The sequence below is a fragment of the Capsicum annuum genome, unplaced genomic scaffold, assembly GCF_002878395.1.
Source record: "Capsicum annuum cultivar UCD-10X-F1 unplaced genomic scaffold, UCD10Xv1.1 ctg3258, whole genome shotgun sequence".
In the NCBI taxonomy this organism is placed as follows: domain Eukaryota; kingdom Viridiplantae; phylum Streptophyta; class Magnoliopsida; order Solanales; family Solanaceae; genus Capsicum; species Capsicum annuum.
The window spans coordinates 223,195-234,978 of NW_025839296.1; the positions used below are offsets into that span (position 1 = coordinate 223,195).

At 36.8% G+C, this 11,784-nt stretch overlaps 2 pseudogenes; one reads left to right on the forward strand and one right to left on the reverse strand.

Moving 5' to 3' along the window:
• Positions 1–6,317: 6,317 nt before the first annotated feature.
• LOC124891237 lies at positions 6,318–10,615 on the forward strand (annotated as a pseudogene).
• LOC107856859 lies at positions 9,389–11,782 on the reverse strand (annotated as a pseudogene).
• Between the last annotated feature and the right edge of the window lie 2 nt (positions 11,783–11,784).

Below are 11,784 nucleotides of genomic sequence, written 5' to 3' on the forward strand. Positions count from 1 at the left end.
TATTAACTCCACCGTTGGATTTTTTTTTTTGTATCAACAAGACCCAGAGTAAGAAAAGAACTCATCCCTAGCTCATCAATAGTAGGCACGATCCAAGGATGCACAACCTATAAAAAAAGACAGGAGGAATTTAAATCATATAATAATATTTTGAAGTCAGTTGGGTTACATGGGGCTCGGGTTATGTTAACACAGCCAACTTATGCAACAGAAGATCTAGCTACCACAACAGTTGATCTGTATGTTAAAATATATTGATAATATATTGCATCAGAATACCCATCTGCTGCATAATTTTTAGTAGATGGGTAATCTGTTGAGTAGGGTTCAGAGACTAGAGAAACATATGGTTAATCTATTGTGAAATATGGATAGTTTGTTGCAATAGATTACCCATCTATAGCATCAGTTGCAGTTGATTGGTAATCTGTTGCAACAGACTACACCATCTGTCACAACAGATGGAACATCTATTTCAATATCTTTCTTTGAGACAAATTATTTTAGTTGAAAGAAGACGTACTGCATCATCCATAAGGTTAAAGAGATCAGCCTCGTTCATATTTATTTTGCTGCTCTCTACTGCTGCGAACCACCTAAGGATCTTTGGATGAGAAACGTTATTCGGATAATCCTTAAAATGCTTTCAGAGGGGAGGAATGGCTTCACATGCCCAAGCCTAAACATTGTAAACAGGAAGCAAGAAAAAAAATCATGAGTATATTCAATATAATTAATGAATGAGTAAAAATAGTGATTAATTTTACCATGAAAGCCCAAGGAAAGCCGTATAATGTGATCGTCTTTGGGTTTATCTATTTCAGTAAATATTTGACAGTCAAGTAGTAGCTGTCGTATCCCCAGGGATAATGGTTGAATTTCCCAAAATCATCAGCAAGTGCCAACAAATCACGTTCTATGACTTTCCTGACGTCTCTTGCCAATAAAATGGAATGGACAAACCAAACTAAGCATAATTTCTCCCTGTAATGCTTTGGTATGTCTTTATTCTTGAGATTCGCTATCAAATCCTCCACTTTATAGCTAGCTCCAACAATTCCCAACAACCCATATTTTTTTACCTTACGTTTGTTGGATCCTTTGTGGGGTGTTTTCTTGATGGGAGGTTCTTCTGGATGATCTTATCTCAAACCCGTCAGAATGGCAAACTTTTTCAATCCAAAACAAATCGGCATGCCACAATAGTTGATCCAGACTTCATCCATATTTTTTTCACCCTCCTTCAGACCTCCATCATCCCTCGCATACATGATCCTTCACTTGAGAAGGCCATATACCATGATCATTGGGAAACGGAGAGGATGGGCCCCAGAAAGCTTAAGAAAGTGTGCAAAACATCTCTTCTTAAAAAGTTCGTCTATGTTTTCCTTCTTCATAATAATCCTAAGTTCGTAAAAAAGTTTCCCCAAATGACATTTAAGTACAAGATCACCAAATACTGCTTTAGGGTTATTCATCGGCAGCGCGACTCGAAACTTGTCAATCCTAATATTTTGACAGAATCATGCTGGAATTTCAATATTATTTCATACCCCATTGGTGAGGAGGAGTTATCACTTTTCTCGGCTTCATTTTTCCCTGACTAAGATTGTTCTGGAAGTTCCTCCGAATCTATTTGTACTCTAGCCTTTTTTGTTTGGTGATCGGAAGTTGATTCACTTTCTCCACTTTTAGTTTCTTTTCTTTTGGGAGACATATTTTAACTACAAACAAAAGAAAAACAAAAAATACATTGCATTTGATGTCTGCATAATTTTTTAAAAAACGGTGAGAAAAATTTCAATAAATTATTCTTATCACAACCAAAAAAAAAAAAAAACTCCAACGGACAACCCATCAATTGGAACAGATGGGGAACCCAAAACTATTTGAAGACCTATTTAATATCTCCCAATAGATATTTCACCTGTTGCAACAGGTGGACAAATTTCAATAAATTATTCTATTCCACAATACTTGAAAATACTCCAACGGATAACCCATCAATTGGAACAGATGGGAAATCTGTTTGAAGATCTATTTAATATTTCTCAACAGATCTTCCACCCGTTGCAATAGATGGACCACCACCACAACAAATTCCACCACCAATGCCACCAAGACCACCACCAATGCCACCAAGACCAACACCAAGACCACCGACACCACCGCCAAAAACCACAAATACCAACACCACCAACAACAGCCACCAACAACACCACAAACACCATCCAACAATACCACGATAGTCAACAAAACACTGAAAGAAAAAATAGGGTTTTCTCGGGTGCTTCCTAATTTTTAGCATCAAAACTCAAAATTGTTAACCCATTCTCGAAGATAATACAACTAAATATCTTCATTTTCATCATTAACTAAAAAACTCTATTTTTTAGAATAAAGAACAAATGTATAACTCTTATCAAACTCTGTTACATGCAAAGATAGAGAAAATGACGGATACAAGCGAGAATGAAGTCAAAAAAACAACAACTATATGTAGTCGTAAATGGAAAGAAAATCGACCTATTTTAAAGGGTTGAGAAATATGTTTAGTAGTTGTTGTTTGTATTATTGAGAGGGAGAGGAGACCCTGAGAGAGATAGAAAAGAGCAAGAACTTAAGATTTAAAATAAATAGTTTTTTTGCACAAATGGATGATTTGTATGGGTTGATTTGTAATTTTGGAAAAGAATGACAAGTTTTGAAATTGCTAATTTGGTCCGAAATGATCTCAATTAATTTTAAAATTTTTAAAAGATATAGTTTTTAAAATATTGAGTGGATGAGAACTCATTTCAACTCAGAGTGATCGATCGGCGACTCAGGTCGGGATGAACGCAATATCAATGCCATGCAATTACAAAGACTCGATTGGTTTTGTAGTTGACCCTGCAAGCTCATTCATTCATCCCTAGTTCCACCTAAATCAAATTAGGCACTATCACTATACTAACATTGAGTTGATGAGAACTCATTTCAACTTAGAGTGATCGATCGATGACTCGGGTCGGGATGAAAGCAATACCAACGCTATACAATTGCAAAGACTCAATTGATTTTGTAGTTGACCTTGCGATCTCATTCATTCATCCCTAGTTCCACCTAAATCAACTTAGGTACTATCACTATCCTAACATTGAGTTGATGAGAACTCATTTCAACTCAGAGTGATCGATCGACGACTCAGATCGAGATGAACGCAATACCAATGCCATGCAATTGCACAAACTCTATTGGATTTATAGTTGACCCTGTGAGCTCATTCATTCATCCCTAGTTCCACCTAAATAAAGTTAGGTACTATCATTATCCTAATATTGAGTTGATGAGAACTCATTTAAACTCAGAGTGATCGATCGACGACTCGAGTTGGGATAAATGCAATACCAACGCAATGCAATTGCAAAGACTCAATTGGATTTGTAGTTGACCTTGTGAGCTCATTCATTCATCCCTAGTTCCACCTAAATCAACTTAGGTACTATCACTATCCTAACATTGAGTTGATGAGAACTCATTTCAACTTAGAGTGATCGATCGACGACTCGAGTAGGGATGAATACAATACCAACACCATGCAAGTGCAAAGAATCGATTGGATTTGTAGTTGACTCTGCGAGCTCATTCATTCATTCCTAGTTCTACGTAAATCAACTTAGGTACTATCACTATCCTAACATTGAGTTGATGAGAACTCATTTCAACTTAGAGTGATCGATCGATGACTCAGGTTGGGATGAACGCAATACCAATGCCATGAAACTGTAAAGACTCAATTGGATTTGTAGTTGACCTTGTGAGCTCATTCATTCATCCCTAGTTCCACCTAAATCAATTGCAATAAAATCTGTTGCAACAAATGACTAAGCTGTTGAAAATTTTCAAATAGGTATTCATATCTATTGCAACAGATGACATATCTTATTTAATTATCAAATAGAAATTTGCATCTGTTGTGACAGATGACTGAGCTGTTGGAAATTTTCAAATAGATATTTATATCTATTGTAACAGATGACATATCTGATTTTATTAATTATCAAATGAACATTTTCATCTGTTGTCACAGATGACTGAGCTTTTGATATTTTTAAATAGATATTTATATCTGTTGTAACAGATGACTGAGTTGTTCATATTTCTAAATAGATATTTATATATGTTGCAATAGATGACATATTTGTTTGAAAATCTTTATTTCTCTTTTATTTTTAAAGCAAGCTTTTGGTCTGAGTAGATAATATCAAGTATTAGTACTTACTACTAAAGGCGGTAAAAAATATTTTTTGGATATCTCAAAAGTGAGTTCATTGACAAGTCTTGTCTTGTCTTTTCAAAGTCAGTAGTCTTAGGCTTCCTCGTGCCCCTCAAATTATTAATGAAATTAATGAATATTAATTAATGAATATTGAAAACCACCACGTCTACGTACACAATACATCTATAGAAATTACCTCATCTCATCTCTTCCTTCAGTTGCAGTTTATTTTATTCAACTCTCATCTTTTTTTTTTCTCATCTTTAGGGTCACAACTTTTTTTCTCTCTTTTCTCTTCTCTTCTCATAAAGATCTTTTCAGATCTAAATTGATCCATATCTTTCCTCTATTTAAATTTCTATTTTGATCCCCTTTTTGATATTAAGGTATAGTTCATTATTGCTCTTTCATTCTAGTCTTCTTCTTTGCAAGTTATAGTTATTTACATCTATTTTTTAATTTAATTACTATTTACCTATATCATATTTATTAAAAAAATTTGAAGGAACTTTTAAGTGTTGAATAAACAAACCGAGAATTTTTATTACAATATGAGAAAAAAGTCATTTGTTGGGAGAAGTTTAAAAGCCTTGTTGGCAGTATCATTTTTTTTTGTATGTATTTTGTTTGTTTTTTTATTGTTGATGCAGTTATTGATGTTGTTGGTGGGGTTGATGTTGTTGGAACTTGTGGTGTGGTGTTGTAGATGGTTTTGGAACAAAGGATGTTTCTTCTTTGTTGTTGATGATATTGTTGGAACAAATGTTATTTGTACATTTTGATGTGAAAATGAAAAACATAAAATAGACAAGCACACCCATCTTACTTGTATATTTTTAGCTACTATTTGATGCTTTATTATTATCTGTTGTTTTGTTATTATCAGTTGATTCTTGTACCTTGATTATGGTATTGTTTTGTTGTAGTTTATGCTTAACTGCTATATGTTGTTTTGTTATTATCAAATGATTCTTGTACCTTGATTACGTATTGTTTTGTTTAGCAGCTATTTGTTTTGTTATTATCTATTGATTCCTGTACCTACGTATGCTCTACCTTCGCCAAACCTCACATTGTGGGTCTGCACTTGGTATGTCCTTGTTGTTGGAAAGAAACAATTTGATTTATCTATGGTTGCTTACTTAATTGTTCCTAAATGCATTATCCTCCCATAGCAAATTGCTCTTTAAGGAGTTGATTCTCTTTTCAACTCATCTATTGGGAATAGGAGTAAGAGTCATAAGCATTTTGTCACTAGGTTTTAGAAGCATTATAGCCTAAATAGTATTGTCCCGTTCATCTCTTTTACTTATTATATACCTTTTGTTAAGTTAGCTACTTATGTTATCATACAATACTCTGCTGGTAATGCACGAGGCTACAACAAGTATTCATTTAATAGCTTTCCTTGGTATTCATTTGATTGGATTGGCTTCAAAACTACATTCACGTTTGTAGTAAAATTTTGCAAAAGACTGAATGAGGTGTGGCTAGGAACTGAGATGACTATTTCTTTCTTTCTAATCCCTCCATTCTTGGTGAACTGTGTTTTTACATCCCTTTTATGTATCATGTTTGGTTGGATTTGGGCATTTATTGTAGGTTTTGGGCTTCATAAGGTTTGGACTATAGCATTTGAATAGCAGATTGATCCTTCTTTATACTAAGATAGACTACTTTTAACAATTATTTATGTTTATCGTTAGTCTTAGATTTTGTATCTTCCCCTTTCATTTGCCTTTTCTCTGCTTCAATTCGATTAGAGATGCTACTTGCTGAAAACATCTGACATCTTAAAAGTATCTCCTGTTGCCAACTTCACTAGATTAAAATGTTAATCAGCTCATCTCAATTTCAGAACATAGGGATTTTTAGCACTGTTTACAGGTGATACTGGTGAGATTCGTGCTGAAGTGAGAGAACAAATAGATACCAAGATTGCAGAGTGGAGGGAGGAAGGATAGGAAGAAATTGTGCCTGGTGTCCTCCTCATTGACGAAGTACATATGCTTGACATTGAGTGTTTCTCTTTCCTAAACCGAATCTGGAGAATGACATGGCACCTATATTGGTTGTTGCGACCAATAGAGGCATTACTATAATCCGGGGAACAAACTACAGATCCCCACATGGACTCTTGGAGATGAGCTCAAAGGGTCTGCGGTGCTTGGGCTTGGCATATAAAGATGACTTAGGTAAGCTTTCAGGATACAATGCTGAGACTCATCCTGCCCACAGTAAGCTACTTGATCCGTCCTGCTGCTGCTCCATTGAAAGTGATCTAGTTTTTGTGGGAGTTGTTGGACTAAGGGTGAGTAGTGTTAAGTTTTCAAGAACAATAAAACCTTCATTTTCCAATAGTTTGACAAAAATACTGAAATGCAGGACCCACCACACGAGGAAGTTCATAAGGCAGCAAATGACTGCAGAATAGCTGGGATCAAAATCATGGTTATAACTGGAGACAATAAATCCACTACTGAGGCCTTTTGCAGGGAATTCAGTTGTTTTCTCATGGTGAGAATCTTAGGGGAAGTAGTTTTACTGGCAAAGAATTCATGGCACTTTCTTCTCAGCAACAAATTGAGATATTGTTTGTGCTGAACCCAGGCACAAACAAGAAATTGTAAGGATCCTGAAGGAGATGGGTGAAGTAGTTACAATGACTGGAGATGGCGTCAATGATGCACCTGCACTAAAACTTGCTGACATTGGAATAGCCATGGGCATTACAGGAACTGAGGTGAAATTAACTCTTCGGTGTGGACGTTACAACTCATTTTGTTACATACTTGCATTAGTGCTCTCCATCCAGTTATTTAACCATGTAATACCTAACATACAGTTTTGAAATAGGGGAGCAGTGAGGTCTTCTGAGGGATTACTCGCCATGCTGTGACAGTTTATTATCTAAATCTCAAGAAGTAGCCATGATTGTGCACCTTGCATGCGAATATTTTCTGAATATATGAACTCATTGGTCATTTAATTAATTAGATAATCAAAGAATAATATGTTTAGGTTGCAAAAGAAGCTTCTGATATGGTTCTGGCAGATGACAATTTCAGTACTATAGTCTCTGCTGTTGCAGAGGGACGTGCGATCTACAGTAACATGAAGGCCTTCATCAGGTTAGTCTTGTACTCGGGAAGTGAATGTTTGATTATTCCTACGATTAGTCATGCCTTTATTTTACTTAATATCATATGTATTCTTTGCTGATGCAGATATATGATATCATCCAACGTTGGTGAGGTCATCTCCATTTTCTTGACTGCTTTTTTGGGCATACCAGAACGTTTGATACCTGTGTAGTTGCACTGGGTAAATTTGGTTACAGATGGTCCACCTGCTACAGCTCTCGGATTTAACCCTGCCGATGTTGATATAATGCAGAAACCACCTAGGAAGAGCAATGATGCTCTCATAAACTCCTGGGTTTTCTTCCATTATATGGTCAGTTTGGATCGCTATTTCTTATTCTTCGATGTGTATTGCTAATGTTGCTGTATTTGTTTTGTATTTTGCTACTTTGCTGTCTCTTTTCTTACAATCCTTCATCAGATACTGTCCTTCTGAGTAAGGTCTTTCAGAAACACAGCCTCTCTACAAAGGTAGGGGTAAGGTCTGCATACATCCTACCCTGTGTACATCTTATCCTCCCTAGATTCCATCACACTGGTTATGTTGTTGTAAGCTATATTAATTCTTCATTTTTTCCAATGGTTTGAAATAAAACTACTTCGTCTCTTTCCTTTTTTCCCAAGTTTTTATTGTACTTTGTTTTCCTAAGTACGTGCAGAAAGTACTAATGATGAGAATGACAAATTTGATTAGAAGAACCAATGGTACAGGCTGTGCTTACTGCAGCATTTCCCTAGCCGTGGTGGATAACCCCTCTTATGCTGTATAAAATCATCTTTAGTTTCAGCTTATTACGAAAAGTAATATGTGCAATCAAGGAAAATATGTTTACCCATCTGGATCACCTCCCTTCATAAGCAAAGACTATTATCTTCTGGATCATGATAACATAAGCTGCCTAGTAAAAGAAATCGATGAATCAAAGAGAGAAATGAGATGCTCTTTGTCTAAGAAACCAACTATATCTTTTTATCCTATTTTATCTTTTCTTCAATATATTGAACAGACTTCTCGACGAGCTAAGCAGTATCTTACATTCTGATTTCTGAGATAATTTTCAGGTCATTGGTTCTTACGTGGGCATTGCAACTGTCGGCATATTTATAGTGTGGTACACCTAGGCTTCTTTTCTTGGTATTAATCTTGTGAGTGACGGCCACACACTTGTTGAACTATCACAGCTTTATAACTGGGGTGAAGGCTCAGCATGGCTAAATTTCACCGTGAGTCCATTCAAGGCTGGTAACAGCTTGATCACCTTTTCTGACCCTTATGAGTATTTTACTGTTGGTAAAGTGAAGGCCTTGACACTGTCACTCTCTGTCCTGGTGGAAATTGAGATGTTTAATTCTCTCAATGCACTCTCTGAAGACAACAGCTTGATCAAAATGCCACCTTGGAGAAATCCTTGGCTTCTTATTTCAATGTCAGCCTCGTTTGGCCTACATAGCCTGATACTCTATGTTCCTTCCCAAGCTGATATATTTGTATTGTCCCACTAAGCCTAAATGAATGGCTTCTAGTCATCTTGCTTTCTACACCAGTTATTCTTATTGATGAAGTCCTCAAATTTGTGGGGAGGAGGAGAAGAATAACTAAACTAAAAGCTGCATAATGTATTCGTGTATGCTCGATTTTATTGATTAACGGAGGTTTTCTTTAAGTAGATATGCAAGTTAGGTGGGAATTCATGTATATTGTTCAGAAATGAAAATCTTTTTGGGGTGACATTGTTGAGGAACTCTGGAAGCTATGTTGTCTGCACATGCCTTGGAAGGCTTCTTGTTATCACAAAATTCAAGGTTTCTGAAGCAAAACCTGTTGTTTTTTACCTGATCCTTTCTAGGAGGTTTTTTTATGTATTACAAGTTCTGGTTTGTATTATTCATTTATAATTGTCTCCGCCATCTTACACAGATTTTCATGGACTTAAGTGACCGTTTTTGGTTTGGTGCTTTAACATGTATATTTCCTCAGTCATTTCTACAGTTGTAGTTCTCTTTTTTCTTTTCGTGTTGCTGTTAGAGCGGAACTAGTGATGACAGCAAGGAGGGAGTTGGACACTTCAAGCTTTACCACACCCTGATTTTCAGAAACATACATAGCTTTAATTGTTTGTGATTCAAGTTGGTGGTTAGGAGGAAATTACTTCACTCTAAACAAAATAGGAAGGAGAGAAATGTAGGTCCAAAAACCGTTCAGATTTTTGTGCTACAATTCAATTCAACCATAGAATCCAAATCAATATCAATGTTGCTTACAACAAATTTCAATCTAGTGGTGACTTAAGAAGTGCATATATCTCATTTGATTTTGGATGGGATTTATCCTCTTCTACAAACTTATGAATATCACCTCCTTCCTCGATGAAGCTGTACCCTGCTGCTTTTGGAATCTGGGAGGACTTCATCAGTTTCCTGAACCTTGCAACACCATCCCACAGACCAGCTCTTGTATAGATATTTGAGAGAATAATATAATTCCCAGGATTCCATGGCTCCAACACAGAAAGGAATTCGACTGCTTGTTCAGCCAGTTCAACATTGCCATGGAAACTGCAGGCTCCAAGCAGAGTTCCCCATATAACATTATCAGGTCTCATTGGCATGCTTTGTATAAGATCATAAGCTTCCTGCAATCTCCCAGCCTGGCTTAAGAGATCAACCATACAACCATAGTGTTCTAATTTTGGAGCTATGTAGAATCTTCTCCCCATCACTTTTGAGGAGTTCCCACCCCTTCTCTACCATGCCTCCATGTGTGCATGCTAAGATTGCTCCGACAAATGTTAAATCATCAGGGGCATTTCCTTCTCCCTGTGTGATACAAGTCAAAAATACTAAAATGGAAACGTCACACAAATAATGGAAAACACTAAAAAGAAAGAAACAAGATAGAAAATAAAAGGGATAGATTGATTGACACAATGAGATAAAGAGAGGACAATCTAAGGGTATATCAAACCCGAAGACCTTCCTATCGAAATGTCACAAGCACCAACCTCTTACGAGGACCTCACGGGAATGGACCGGAGCAACCCACGTTTCTCACATTCAATGTAACTCCAAACAAGTTACCACTAAACACTCTCAAGTATATTTCAATTCATCATTCAAAATCATCTCCTTAAAATGAAGGCAAACTAGCTATTTATAGGCCATGGGTCTTTACTAAACAATGGGCCCAAAAGTGACCCAAAGCCCAAAATAATGTCATGGGCATCCATGCTCTCTCGAAGCCCACGCTATCTTTCAAACACGTCGTGGCTCAATGCTCCCGTGGATGACATCATCAAATGTAGCTTCTCCCGTGCTCCAAGCTATCATCCACACACGTTTTTGTTCCCCTAAAACAACCAAATCTTGGATCTATAGATGTGATCCTTGAAGCATCGATCCCAAAGGAGTGGAGCCCATTGATCTTGTATCACCTAGTCGACAGCACAACACTCGTGTAAATTCCACTATAAAAGCTCATGCTTGTTGCTGTAATTGGATGTTTGATAAGCAAAACAACGGTAAAGAAGAACAAAGAGAATATTTGCAAAGGCTTACCAGCATTTGATTGAAAAGCTTAAGAGCTTCATCACTTTTTCCATGGACAGCTAACCCCATGATCATGGTATTCCAAGAACACAAGTTCCTCCTCCTACCAATCTCGTGAAAGAATTGCATTGCCCTATCAATTCTAACACACTTTGTATAATTTTCAAGCACGGCATTACAACCAAACATATTCTTAAAGTATCCAAGTGCTCTTGCATAAACTTCAATCTTCTCCCCGACATCCAGTGCCCCAAGATTCGCACAAATTGGAAGAACACTAGCAATCTCAACTTCATTAGGCTTTACCCCTCCGGCTTTCTCCATTTCCTTGTAAACATCTAGTGCATCCACATACTTCTCATTTCCATTCTTGGCATACCCCGTAATCAAAGAATTCCAAGTAGGCACATCCTTCATTTCCATCTCATCAAAGAGCTTTCGCGCAGAAGGCAACAACCCCATTTTAGCATATTTGTCAACAAGTGCAGTTAACGTGTAAATTTCAAATTCAAAACCCCATTTGATAAAATGAACACGAACATTTGGCTTTGAATGGGGCTAGAATGATTGGCGCTTACGGAGAAGACAGAACGTGAAGGAGTGTGGATTAGGGGAGCAGCCTTGACATGTAGAGAGAAAAACACTGGTTAGAAAGCCCATGAGAAGAATAGACTTGAATGAGATTGTTGTAGAGGAAGATGGTTTGGTAATATTGTCGAACACCGTGGGCGTACGGGATGTTTGGGATTTCAACAAGTTTGGTGATCAAGTACTGGGTAAAGTCAATGCCATTTCGGAGAGTGTGGGCGTGTATTTGTTTCAGTTGGTTCATAA